Below are 12659 nucleotides of genomic sequence, written 5' to 3'. Positions count from 1 at the left end.
GAGTGGGTATCATAGTTTAATTAATATGATGGTTAATAGTGAGTGGGTAGCATAGTTTAATTAATATGATGGTTAATAGTGAGTGGGTAGCATAGTTTAATTAATATGGTGGTTAATAGTGAGTGGATATCATAGTTTAATTAATATGGTGGTTAATAGTGAGTGGGTATCATAGTTTTATTAATATGGTGGTTAATACTGAGTGGATATCATAGTTTAATTAATATGGTGGTTAATAGTGAGTGGGTATCATAGTTTAATTAATATGATGGTTAATAGTGAGTGGGTAGCATAGTTTAATTAATATTGTGGTTAATAGTGAGTGGGTAGCATAGTTTAATTAATATGGTGGTTAATAGTGAGTGGTGTTGTGGACATTTCTTATACAATGTATTCTGAATGTATAAAGGAGTGAGTCCCACTGTTAAGATAGGTACAGGAATGTGTGGGACCTGGTATTTGCATAGGGGACATCTATTGTCTGTCCAGATGCAGATCAATGGGTTTTAGGACAGGATAGGAGAAGATACAACAGGGGGCAGTAAGGTCAGTTGGCCCCTTTGGGTAAACACTACAGTAAACATTATGGCAGGAAGGATAAGGTGGGGGAAGATAGCATTTGACGTGTGTGATAGAACAAAGGGAAAGGTGTTTGATTGACATGAAACAGATGGCAGCATCTTACCACACCCCTTTTTCCTATGTAATAAATACTGTCGAAATTATGTTTTTATTTAGAAACTATCCACCGTTACTTTGTAACCTGTATACTTTCTCCTTGCAAGCAAGATTAAAACCGTTTATTGCGTAATTGATTTCTCTTGTCTTACCTACCATTTTCATAGAATTATTTGGATTTTAGAAATTGCCATCACAATTTGGGGGCACGTCCGGGATCCTAATCCTGATCGGTTTGAGTCCCTTTCCTAACAGGTTAACCGTGCACGGCCAGAGAAAGCTCTGGAATTCTAGTATCGTCCAGAAAAGGCTTATCCTTTGACGGGCTGAGAAAGAGTGCCTGACGGGAGCTGTGACTCGTGCTTGATCAGTACAGGTTTCCTGCGGAAATTGAATTTGGAGGCAAGAACGCAATTCGGTCTAAAAACTTAAAGTTGGACATTATAGTTTAAAATCTGCAGTAAAAGGTTGGACCTTTTTAAAATCTCATTTGTGGGCTGACGAGCTTGACTTCGCTTTCTGGTTGGTTGAGTATAAATTAGATTTACTGGGTAAATCTGAAACATGGGGACGTGCGACAGTAAATCTTTGGCGGTCTCTCGTGTTTACGCTGGACCGGCAAAAATTATCACTGACGTATATGGTGTTTGGACATGTGAACAATGTTTCTTGGAGTGTTATTAGGGTTTTCCGACGACTGGCGTTTTCATTCGGTGATGGATGCGCGGCCTGTCGGGCTGATTGGAGGTAGATGGCCGTGGTAACGTATGAAAAGGTGTTTGGAAAGCGTAGGCTACGGTGTGTAGACAGTGTGGAGTATATTGATCTGTGTTGTAGTTTTTTTGCTCAGGTTAGATGGCTCGTTCTCCTCTGATCGCCCGTCACCCCACCCCGCGGAGTTCAGCTGGACCGATAGGGGGGTCTTTGTGGAGGCCCGATCGGGACACTGCATCGTTGGAGTCATAAGCTCTGTGGACTTTTTCGTTGTGAACGTGGAAATGCTGTGGGCCGCTGGAGGCCGTTTTCTGCTCCGCTTTGGAAGTGTTGAGCATGTCTACGAGTTTCAAGAAAAGTTCCAAAAGTGGGGAGTTGTACACACCAGGTGTACACACCCGTAATCTCCTTGGCCTTGCCGCGAGTGATTCAACAGGAACACGCAGGAACGCTGAACCGCCTGAGGGAGGGGTGCGGACGGTCAGACAGGGGACCAGAGGGAGCATCAACCGGTGAGATTGTTCCTTAATACAGTTTTCATATGCTTTAGTAAACAATGTGGTTGATGATTTGATGGTTTTGTAGAAATTGATAGATGGATTTGAGTAAGTATGGTGACTAGAAGTTTTTTTTGAGTATTGCAGTCAGGGCGGCTGTAGTTAGAAACATGTCGTTTTTGTTCCATGTCCTGACACCAATTCCCGTGCAGCAGTTGGACTGCGTGATGGAGTATAGCGTGCTCCTGTATGTTTGGATGTTAAGTGTGGTGTTTTGGTTAATAGCGACTGTAGTTAGGCCTGACAACCATTCCTATGCTGCTAACCTATTGCGTTGCGATTAGTGCTGGATTATAAGCGGTTGGACTGCTTGAACATCTGCAATTTAGGTTGGACTTTAATATGCAATTGAGATTGGATCTCATAATTTCAGTGCCTGTAGAAGGCTCCTGTAAAATTGCCGCAATTGTTGGTCAGCTTATGGTTTGGATCAGTATGCTACAGAAGTTGTATATGCACGCGCCACTTGTGTTTGTTGTGTATGTGGTTATGGCCCGAGTCAAGGTCATTTGTCATTATCTGTTTGTGGTCATCATCTAGTAAATGCATTTGTCCATTTTGGAAATCCCTGTGCACGAGGGATCCGATTGGCTGCATTGTATATTCCTTGATAGAATATTGGATCTCGTTTACCGAGGTTGGTGTTAACTTGGAAGTATTTGTAATCGCAATGTTTCTTCTTGTTTGGTGTGCGTTTGGGCGAACGCTTACATTGCGTTGTTAACATGGTTATTATGCGAGGCCTACTCTTTTGGCTTTTCCCTTTGTGCTGAAATTGTGAAATTGAATTTGCCTGATGGCTGGCACACGTGGGAGTGTTAGCCTGCTAACTTAAGTGTTTAAGAGAATATTGTCCGAAATATAATTAGAGGGATAGCTTAGAAATTGGTATAATGATGGTTCTGTGATTTGGTAAAATATGGTCTCGTGGTTTCGTAATGAAGGGTTAAAATAGTGTTTTCTCTCTCCTTGTATGGAGTGGGATGCAGACCATAGCGAAAGTTTTTAGTATTAAGGTAACATGCTGTTTTCCATGAAGACTGGATTCAGCCAATATAGTCATAGCCTGCAAAAGAGTGTAAAATGACTACGGTCTGTTTATTCCCCAAATAGCCAAAGCCAGTTTATTCCCCGTTTAAATTAACCTAAAATTAGACGTCCTATTTTAAATGCTAAATTGAGTTTGGTTAAATAAAGGAGTTCTCTTATAAGTGTTTTCCAACGATAACTGGGATAATACTTGTGTTTTTAAAAAACCAACGCATGATACTCGTTCATGGAATTTGAATTCTGGAATGGTACATTAGTGAACAAATAGGGTATTGATGTAAAGGTGTTTAAGGCTACATTGAATTTCCTTTGGATTACTTATTGTACCTTGATTATAGTGACGTCATAAATCTGTTCTCTGCCTGGATCGCCATTCTTAAGAGTTTCTTAATTTCCACCATAATGTTGAGTTTCTGTATAGATAATGATAAGCACATTTTTACAAACTGCGAAAATATTAGATAGGTTGGACACTAAATCTAGAATCTTCAGTTAACGAACGATGTAGGCTAAATTGAGAGGATGGTCTGGGGACCATAAACGAACATTTGGCCTTGCTAATGGCTCACCATATATGTGTGGAGCTCAGAGCTTCAGGGAGGGTGGGCAGGTCCACTGGGATGGCTTCCGCCACCCTTAACATTATATCAAGGTAGCATATTACTAAGGGTTAAATTCGAGTGTTCAGCCTGTTCTCACACGTGGTAATTTTACCAACACATGTTCAGTTTTGGGATGATAAAACATTAAGTGAAAGCTGAATAAGTTTTCCTTTTGGTTGCTTTAATGTTTACATTTATGATTTCGAATCAAATTGTAGTAAGGGTGGAGACCTTGAGTCATCCAACATTGTTAATTGCTAGAACAAATTCGATGTCTTTGCATGAGATATGCATGGAAGTAGCGATTTTGGCTGACCGCCACTATTTTGAATGACGTAGACTTACATCTAAAATTGAGAAAATTCCCTAGAGTTTAGGAGGTAAATTGAGTCATGATGTTTGTTGGTCTCAAATTAGTTTGGCCGTTGCCTGTGTAAATGCAAATTTTGATATGCTAATTTGGGAGTTCCTTCACACGAGCGACCGTGTGTGTGGTACAGTTTTTATTTCCTTTGTTTTTCTTATTTTCGGTTGTTTTGGTTGGATATTCAGTTTGCGACGTTTACTGGATGTATGTTAGATTCCTCCCAACTATCGATTTTCTTTTTGATTTCGGTCCTATAATGGTTCTGCTTTCAAGCTTGAAGTCATTTTCTGTCTTGAAAGCAGGGGGGATTGTATGAAATGATTATCTAGAGTTCAAATGAAAAAGAGTTGAACTTAGAGTTCAAAGCAAATTAAATAGGTACTTAAAGAAGTTACGTGAATAATCTAGTTTGTCAAATTGGGTTTTTGAAATGTATGTTTTATGTGAAATCTAACATGGTTATGGTTGAGTGGAATACATCTTGCCATTTTTGAAATGGTTTGGCTAAGCAATGACTAATTTGATGGGTGTGTTACTTTTCAGTTAGTTTAATATTTGATTAGAAGTAATCATATTAATCTCATGCATTATGGAATAAGTGGGTAGAAACGTGCAGGGAGCACATTTAGTTATTCCTTACATGTTTACAAAATTTTGCCATGGTTTAATTGATATTGAGAAAATAATTCTGCATCAAGTTATATTTCTGGTAAACAAGTTGAGAAGTCTTACATAGTCTAAATTGCATAAAGAGAGGTACAGACACCCTGGAGCACTCCACTCACTGACACAAAAAACAGTTTGAGATGGATTTTAACTTGTTTGGACTCTTTAGAAGAGAAACAGACATTATCAAAATTGGGTATTCTAATTCTAATTTAAGTTCTGTCCTAGTAAGCAATCATGGGAATGTTAATGGTTAACAGAGGTTTCTTTGAGGTGAATGATGAGGAAAAGGTTGTTTTACTATTGTCAATGCCTGGGGTGTTTCAAGATAACAACAGTGTCCCTTAGTGATAAGGTGACAATCCTCCAAGACCAGGGTCTGTTATCCTTAGGTTAGTAAACCACCCCCCACTCCAGGGAGAGCCCTGTGGTGATAAAGGAGTAAAAAGGGGGGGTCATGATTTATGACAGGATTTCAGAGTGTCTTTGATGTGCTAGGATAATAAGAAGAGACTTGGAGAAGTTCACACTAAGTTTCATCTTGTAGAGAAATTAGGCTAAATAACAGTTATGTTAGCTGGTGTGAAATGTTTGATTTGAAATGAGGTATTTGATCCTATATGTGAAACAATGGGTGAATTTGATTGTAGTTCCGATACAACACAATCAGATGTAAATTATATAGGTGAACTGAGGATTGTTCATGAACTGCTCTTAGAGAGTGGTACTTCAATGTAAGTAAACTATCTTAACTGATGAGTTTTTAGAACAGTAATGAGAAATGTGAAATTGTGTTCTTCTGTTCTTTGTGTTGGTTGTTACACCAACTATAGAAAAGAGTGGAATTGTTATTTTGCTACACTAGCAGAACAGAAGCACCAGAGATGTTAATGTATTAACGATACTGTTATTGATTTCAACTGTTCTAATCTATTTGGAGAAAAGAAGTAGAGAAATATTGGAAATATAGGGTTTGAGTGTTTGGTAGTGTGTGGTTCTAATGTATCAGTGAGATGCAACAAGCTAACGTGATGGACATATGTGATGATGTACTGTGCAGTTGGAACTAATCTTCTCAAGGATAATTCACACATTCAGATACAGAACACTTGAAAGCGATTCGGCAACAGAGGACTTGCTGGAGCCCAGAGAGAGACTGAGCTTGGCTTAAAAGGACAACTGTGAGGTGGCTGAGGTGAGATGGATCTCACAGACAGACTGTCCTACTACTCTGGAGCGCTGCACGTCTAGGTGCCGCACGTCTACATGATGCTGAGTTCCTGTGAGCTGGACTGACTCGAGTCCTGATGATTCTGCAATGTGATGGAGAAGACAACCTCCGACCGAGAGGATGGAGGCGTAGGAAAGATCTACTGCACAACATCATGCAACGCTGATTGGGTCCATACCAGGTACATCTCATCTGCTGTCCAGGTAGCTGAGAGAGGAACCTGGGATCGACGACACGCTACACGAGGATTGTAGTGTTTAAAGGGTTAGACGCAGTGAATTGAAGTCACTGAGGGAAAGTGAATTTTCTGGTGCTCGTAACCAGTCACTTTCTACATGGCCTTTAGCTCTAGAACCTTTAGCTAAAACTGGTCAACTTGGAGTTCACAAAGGAGAACACACAGATTCTCCTGGCCTGGCTGATAAAGCAGCTAGAATGGAGACAACAAGAGCTGTGTCTGCATTTGAGCTGTGAAGGACAACACCTTGGAATATACGTCTGACTTTTTCGTTCTGTTACATCGGCCTGTCAAAGAAATGGTTCATAACTGACTGTCTGACGTTTGAAGGAGCAGAACAGTTGTGATGACTTTGGAAGGACATCCAAATGGAACCATGGAGAGGACTTTTCAGTGAATTGAGCAATTGGCATGAGAGAACATTGTAACAGTGATAAATTGAAGGATGCATTCAGTGATAGGTGTTTATGATGATTATGACATAAAAGTTTTGCTGTACTATGTTATGATTCTGTATGATGACAATGTGTGATCTTGGTGTTTATACGGAAGGTAATGATCTAGAAGGATGTAAAGGAGGATCCGGACATTTCAGTTTGCTCAGTTCTCTAATCACTAAGGATAATAATATTGACTGGGTCATGTTGTTAAAGAGTACTGTTTTGTTGCAGTCTACATCCTAATGAGTGAACTGTTTAAGGTTTGATACCAAGGTTTGACATGGTATCAAGAGGATGGATTGTTGTGGAAATTTCTTATACAATGTATTCTGACTGTATAAAGGAGTGAGTCCCACTGTTAAGATAGGTACAGGAATGTGTGGGACCTGGTATTTGCATAGGGGACATCTATTGTCTGTCCAGATGCAGATCAATGGGTTTTAGGACAGGATAGGAGAAGATACAACAGGGGGCAGTAAGGTCAGTTGGCCCCTTTGGGTAAACACTACAGTAAACATTATGGCAGGAAGGATAAGGTGGGGGAAGATAGCATTTGACGTGTGTGATAGAACAAAGGGAAAGGTGTTTGATTGACATGAAACAGATGGCAGCATCTTACCACACCCCTTTTTCCTATGTAATAAATACTGTCGAAATGATGTTTTTATTTAGAAACTATCCACCGTTACTTTGTAACCTGTATACTTTCTCCTTGCAAGCAAGATTAAAACCGTTTATTGCGTAATTGATTTCTCTTGTCTTACCTACCATTTTCATAGAATTATTTGGATTTTAGAAATTGCCTAGTTTTATTAATATGGTGGTTAATAGTGAGTGGGTATCATAGTTTAATTAATATGGTGGTTAATAGTGAGTGGGTATCATAGTTTTATTAATATTGTGGTTAATAGTGAGTGGGTATCATAGTTTTATTAATATGGTGGTTAATAGTGAGTGGGTATCATAGTTTTATTAATATTGTGGTTAATAGTGAGTGGGTATCATAGTTTAATTAATATGGTGGTTAATAGTGAGTGGGTATCATAGTTTTATTAATATTGTGGTTAATAGTGAGTGGGTATCATAGTTTTATTAATATGGTGGTTAATAGTGAGTGGGTATCATAGTTTTATTAATATTGTGGTTAATAGTGAGTGGGTTTCATAGTTTTATTAATATGGTGGTTAATAGTGAGTGGATATCATAGTTTAATTAATATGGTGGTTAATAGTGAGTGGGTATCATAGTTTTATTAATATTGTGGTTAATACTGAGTGGGTATCATAGTTTAATTAATATGGTGGTTAATAGTGAGTGGGTATCATAGTTTAATTAATATGGTGGTTAATAGTGAGTGGGTAGCATAGTTTAATTAATATGGTGGTTAATAGTGAGTGGGTAACATAGTTTAATTAATATGGTGGTTAATAGTGAGTGGGTATCATAGTTTAATTGGACCTTGCCACTGCCTATCCCACCCTTGTTAGTGTAACGAATACGACTCAGATCCAGATAGAAGCCAGAGGCGTCACTTTAATCCACAAGGCAATAAAACAGAGTACAGGCAGGCAGGGGTGGGTACACAGGTTACCAGAAGTCAGCAGTACAAACCAGAATATGAGAGGGGTAAACAGGAGGCAGGCAGAGAGTTCAGGCATCAGGAAATCCAATGGGTTACTGTACAGAATCTGAAGGCAGGCAACGATTCGGGACAGGCAAAACAGGTCTAAGCAGAAGTAAATCGAGAACAGGGAAAAACAGGCTCAGTATGTCGCAGTGTCACAAACAATACCTCATGGGAGAGAAGGAAACAGACAGACTTAAATGCACAGGTGATTATTGAGAACAGGTGTCTAGAATTCAGGAGATTGGGACCAGGAGGATGTGCTGCTTTCAGGGTGAATCATGTTGTCAGATAATGATCTATTTTACGTCAACACCTGTTCTGTTCTTTCAAAATGTGAACTTCCACAAACAATGTGTATCCGGTTTGTAGAACAATTAGACAACTTAGGCTAATCCTGTCCTTGATTAATTAATATTTTCAATTAATGAATACCAAGCAATACACCTGTTGTAAGTTTCAATTAATCATAATGTATGTAAAGTTTATACAGAATATGAATATTCACGGATTCTAATTACAGAGACATGCTCATTAAGGCACCATACTCAGAGGATGAATGTGATTGTGAAGGAGACAATTTTAAGAAAGCTTGTGTGTGTGTTTTCCCCTCATGATCCAGTCATTTTGGGAATGAGAAGTCTCCTGCCACAAGATCTTCAGAGGCAGTGTCATCGGTGTGTCAGGGTGTGTGAATAAAGGAGCCAAACGCAGGGAGGTAGATAATCTTCTTTCTTATTTAAACGAAAAAATGGCACGCGTAACAGCAAGAGCGCAAAAGCGTGCAATAGACTTGCAATACAACACCAAACATAGAACAATACCACACAAAGACGCCCAGAAACAAGGGAACTAATATAGGCAACCTAATGAGGGAATGGACACCAGGTGTGTGCAATAACAAGACATGACAGTGCCGTGGGAGGAGGAGCGGCGTGGCTAGAAGGCCGGCGATGACGCGCACCGAACACCACGTCGGGAGGGGTGGCGCGCGTCCTCCATGCGCGTCCTCGTTACAGTACCCCCCCCTCGACGCGCGGCTCCGGCAGCGCGCCCCCGCCGGATCAAGAACATCCACCGCCGGCACCCAGCAACGCTCCTCCGGGCCGTACCCCTCCCACTCCACCAGGTACTGCAGGCCCCTCCCCCGGCGCCTCGAGTCGAGGATGGAACGGACAGAGTACGCCGGGCCCCCCTCGATGTCCAGAGGGGGCGGAGGGACCTCCCGCACCTCAGACTGCTGGAGGGGACCAGCCACCACCGGCCTGAGGAGAGACACATGGAACGAGGCATTAATCCTGTAATCAGGGGGAAGTTGTAACTTATAGGTTACCTCGTTCACTCTCCCCAGGACTTTAAACGGCCCTACAAACCGCGGGCCCAGCTTCCGGCAGGGCAGGCGGAGAGGGAGGTTCCGGGTCGAGAGCCAGACCCGGTCGCCCACAGCGTAGACCGGGGTGTCATTGCGCCGGCGGTCAGCAGCGGACTTCTGGCGAACCCCGGCGCGCCGGATGTGTCGATGGGCCAGGGACCAGGTGTCCTCGGCGCGCCGGAACCAGTCGTCCACCGCCGGAACCCCAGACTCGGGCTGGCTCTGCCAGGGTACCAAGACCGGCTGGTACCCCAGGACACACTGAAAGGGAGTCAAGGACGTGGAGGAGTGACGGAGTGAATTCTGAGCATACTCTGCCCAGGGCAGGAACTCCGCCCACTCCCCCGGCCGGTCCTTGTAATAGGACCGCAGGAACCTCCCCAGGTCTTGGTTCACACGCTCCACCTGCCCATTAGCTTCGGGGTGGAACCCGGAGGTGAGGTTGACCGAGACCCCCAACCGGCCCATAAAGGCTTTCCAAACTCGAGACGTGAACTGAGGGCCCCGGTCAGAAACAATGTCCTCCGGCACCCCGTAGTGCCGGAAGACATGGGTGAATAGAGCCTCTGCGGTCTGCAGGGCCGTCGGGAGACCAGGGAGGGGAAGGAACCGGCAGGCCTTTGAAAACCGGTCCACAACAACCAGGACCGTGGTATTGCCTAGTGAGGGGGGAAGACCGGTCAGAAAATCAATGGACAAGTGAGACCATGGTCGTTGTGGAACGGGCAAAGGGAGTAACTTACCCGCCGGAAGGTGTCTAGGTGCCTTACACTGAGCGCACACCGAACAGGAGGACACGTACGCCCTCACATCCTTAGCCAGACCAGGCCACCAGTACTTATCGGTAAGGCAGCGCACAGTACGGTCTATGCCCGGGTGACCCGTGGAAGGGGACGTGTGGGCCCAGTAAATGAGACGGTCACGGACATCCAGCGGGACGTACTGATGACCCGCAGGACACCCGGGAGGCCCAGGATCGCTGTGCAACGCTCGCTGAATGTCCGCGTCCACGTCCCACACAACCGGCGCCACAATGCATGAGGCGGGCAGAATCGGTGTATCATCTACCCGCCTTTCACCCGCGTCGCACAACCGAGACAGCGCGTCTGCCTTGGCGTTTTTTGTCCCCGGAACGTATGAAAGCGTGAAATCGAACCGGGCAAAAAACAACGCCCACCTGGCCTGGCGAGGGTTCAGTCTCCTCGCCGCCCGGATGTACTCCAGGTTACGGTGGTCGGTCCAGACTACAAACGGGTGTCTCGCTCCCTCGAGCCAATGTCTCCAAACAGTCAAGGCGTTAAACACAGCCAACAGCTCCCTGTCACCGACGCCATAGTTGCGCTCTGCCTCACTGAGCTTTCGTGAGTAAAAAGCACAGGGGCGACGCTTAGGAGGGGTACCCGACAGTTGGGACAATACAGCACCTATCCCCACCTCCGAGGCATCCACCTCCACTATGAACGGCAGTGACGGATCGGGGTGAGCCAGAACCGGGGCAGAGGTGAACATTCTCTTAAGGGTGCGAAATGCGACGTCTGCCTCGGTCGTCCAGGTGATCCGGCTCGGCCCACCCTTCAATAAGGAAGTGATAGGAGCTGCTACCTTGCCGAAGCCCCGTATAAACCTACGGTAGAAATTGGCAAACCCAATGAATCGCTGCACCGCCTTAACCGTGGTGGGAACGGGCCAATTACGCACGGCTGACACGCGATCGACCTCCATTTCCACCCCACCGGCGGAAATCCGAAACCCGAGGAAAGAGACGGCTCGCTGGAAGAATGCGCACTTCTCTGCTTTAGCGTACAGGCCATGCTCCAACAGTCGCTTCAGCACCCTGCGAACGAGAGACACATGCTCAGCACGTGTAGTGGAATACACGAGGATGTCGTCAATGTAAACCACAACTCCGCGCCCCAGCATGTCCCTAAACACGTCGTTCACAAAGGACTGAAACACTGCCGGGGCATTCATCAACCCATACGGCATCACCAGGTATTCGTAGTGACCCGTGGTGGTGCTGAAGGCGGTTTTCCACTCGTCTCCCTCTCGGATTCTCACCAAATTGTACGCACTCCGGAGGTCCAGTTTTGTGAAGAAGCGCGCCCCATGCATTGACTCAATATATTGGGAAATCAGGGGGATAGGATAGGAGTACCGGATCGTCAGTTTATTTAACGCCCTGTAGTCAATGCACGGACGCAAACCCCCATCCTTCTTCCTCACAAAAAAGAAACTCGAGGAGGCGGGCGAGGTGGAACGGCGGATCTGCCCCTGCCGCAGGGATTCGGCCACATAGGTCTCCATCGCTGCGGTTTCTGCCTGCGACAGGGGATACACATGACAATAAGGCGGCACAGCATCTCCCTTTAGGTTTATAGCACAATCCCCGGACCGATGTGGTGGCAAACGACTAGCCATGGTCTTCGAAAAGACCAGCGCTAAATCGGCATATTCCGGGGGAATGCGCACTGTGGAGACACTGTCTGGACTTTCCACCGAGGTCGCACCAACGGAAACACCTAGACACCTCTCCTGACACCCCTGAGACCACCCTGTCAACACTCTCTGCGACCAGGAAATAGTTGGGTTGTGTCCCGACAACCATGGAAGACCCAGCACCACAGGGAAAGCAGGAGAGTGAATAACATGAAACTCAATCTGTTCGGTATGGGCGTGCTGTACGGTCATCGTGATAGGGACTGTGACGTGCTCAACGAGACCAGTGCCTAGTGGTTTGCTGTCTAAGCCCGTAATGGACCTAGGTTGAGACAATGGAACCAGCGGAATGCGCAGTTTCTGTGCGTAACCGCTGTCCATAAAATTCCCAGCTGCGCCTGAGTCTACGAGCGCCTTACACTGAGAGTTAGCAGGAAAATCAGGGAAGGCCACCAAGAGTGTCATGTGCTTCGCAGAGAGCCCTGACAGTGTGTGTGGTCTACTCACCTGACTAGGTGTAGGGGTGTCAGGCTTCCTCCGCTCGACCCTTTCTCGCTGGAAACAGTAGGAGGCAGAGTGTCCCTTCCTCCCACAAAAGGAACACTCCCTAGACCGCACCGTCTCCCTACGTGCGGCGCCTCCCACTTCCATGGGTTCAGGTCCGGCGACGGGGTGTACCGGAGG

The sequence above is a fragment of the Esox lucius genome, chromosome 11, assembly GCF_011004845.1.
Source record: "Esox lucius isolate fEsoLuc1 chromosome 11, fEsoLuc1.pri, whole genome shotgun sequence".
In the NCBI taxonomy this organism is placed as follows: Eukaryota; Metazoa; Chordata; class Actinopteri; order Esociformes; family Esocidae; genus Esox; species Esox lucius.
The sequence above is the reverse complement of the archived record's forward strand: the minus strand, read 5'-3'. Positions refer to the sequence as shown.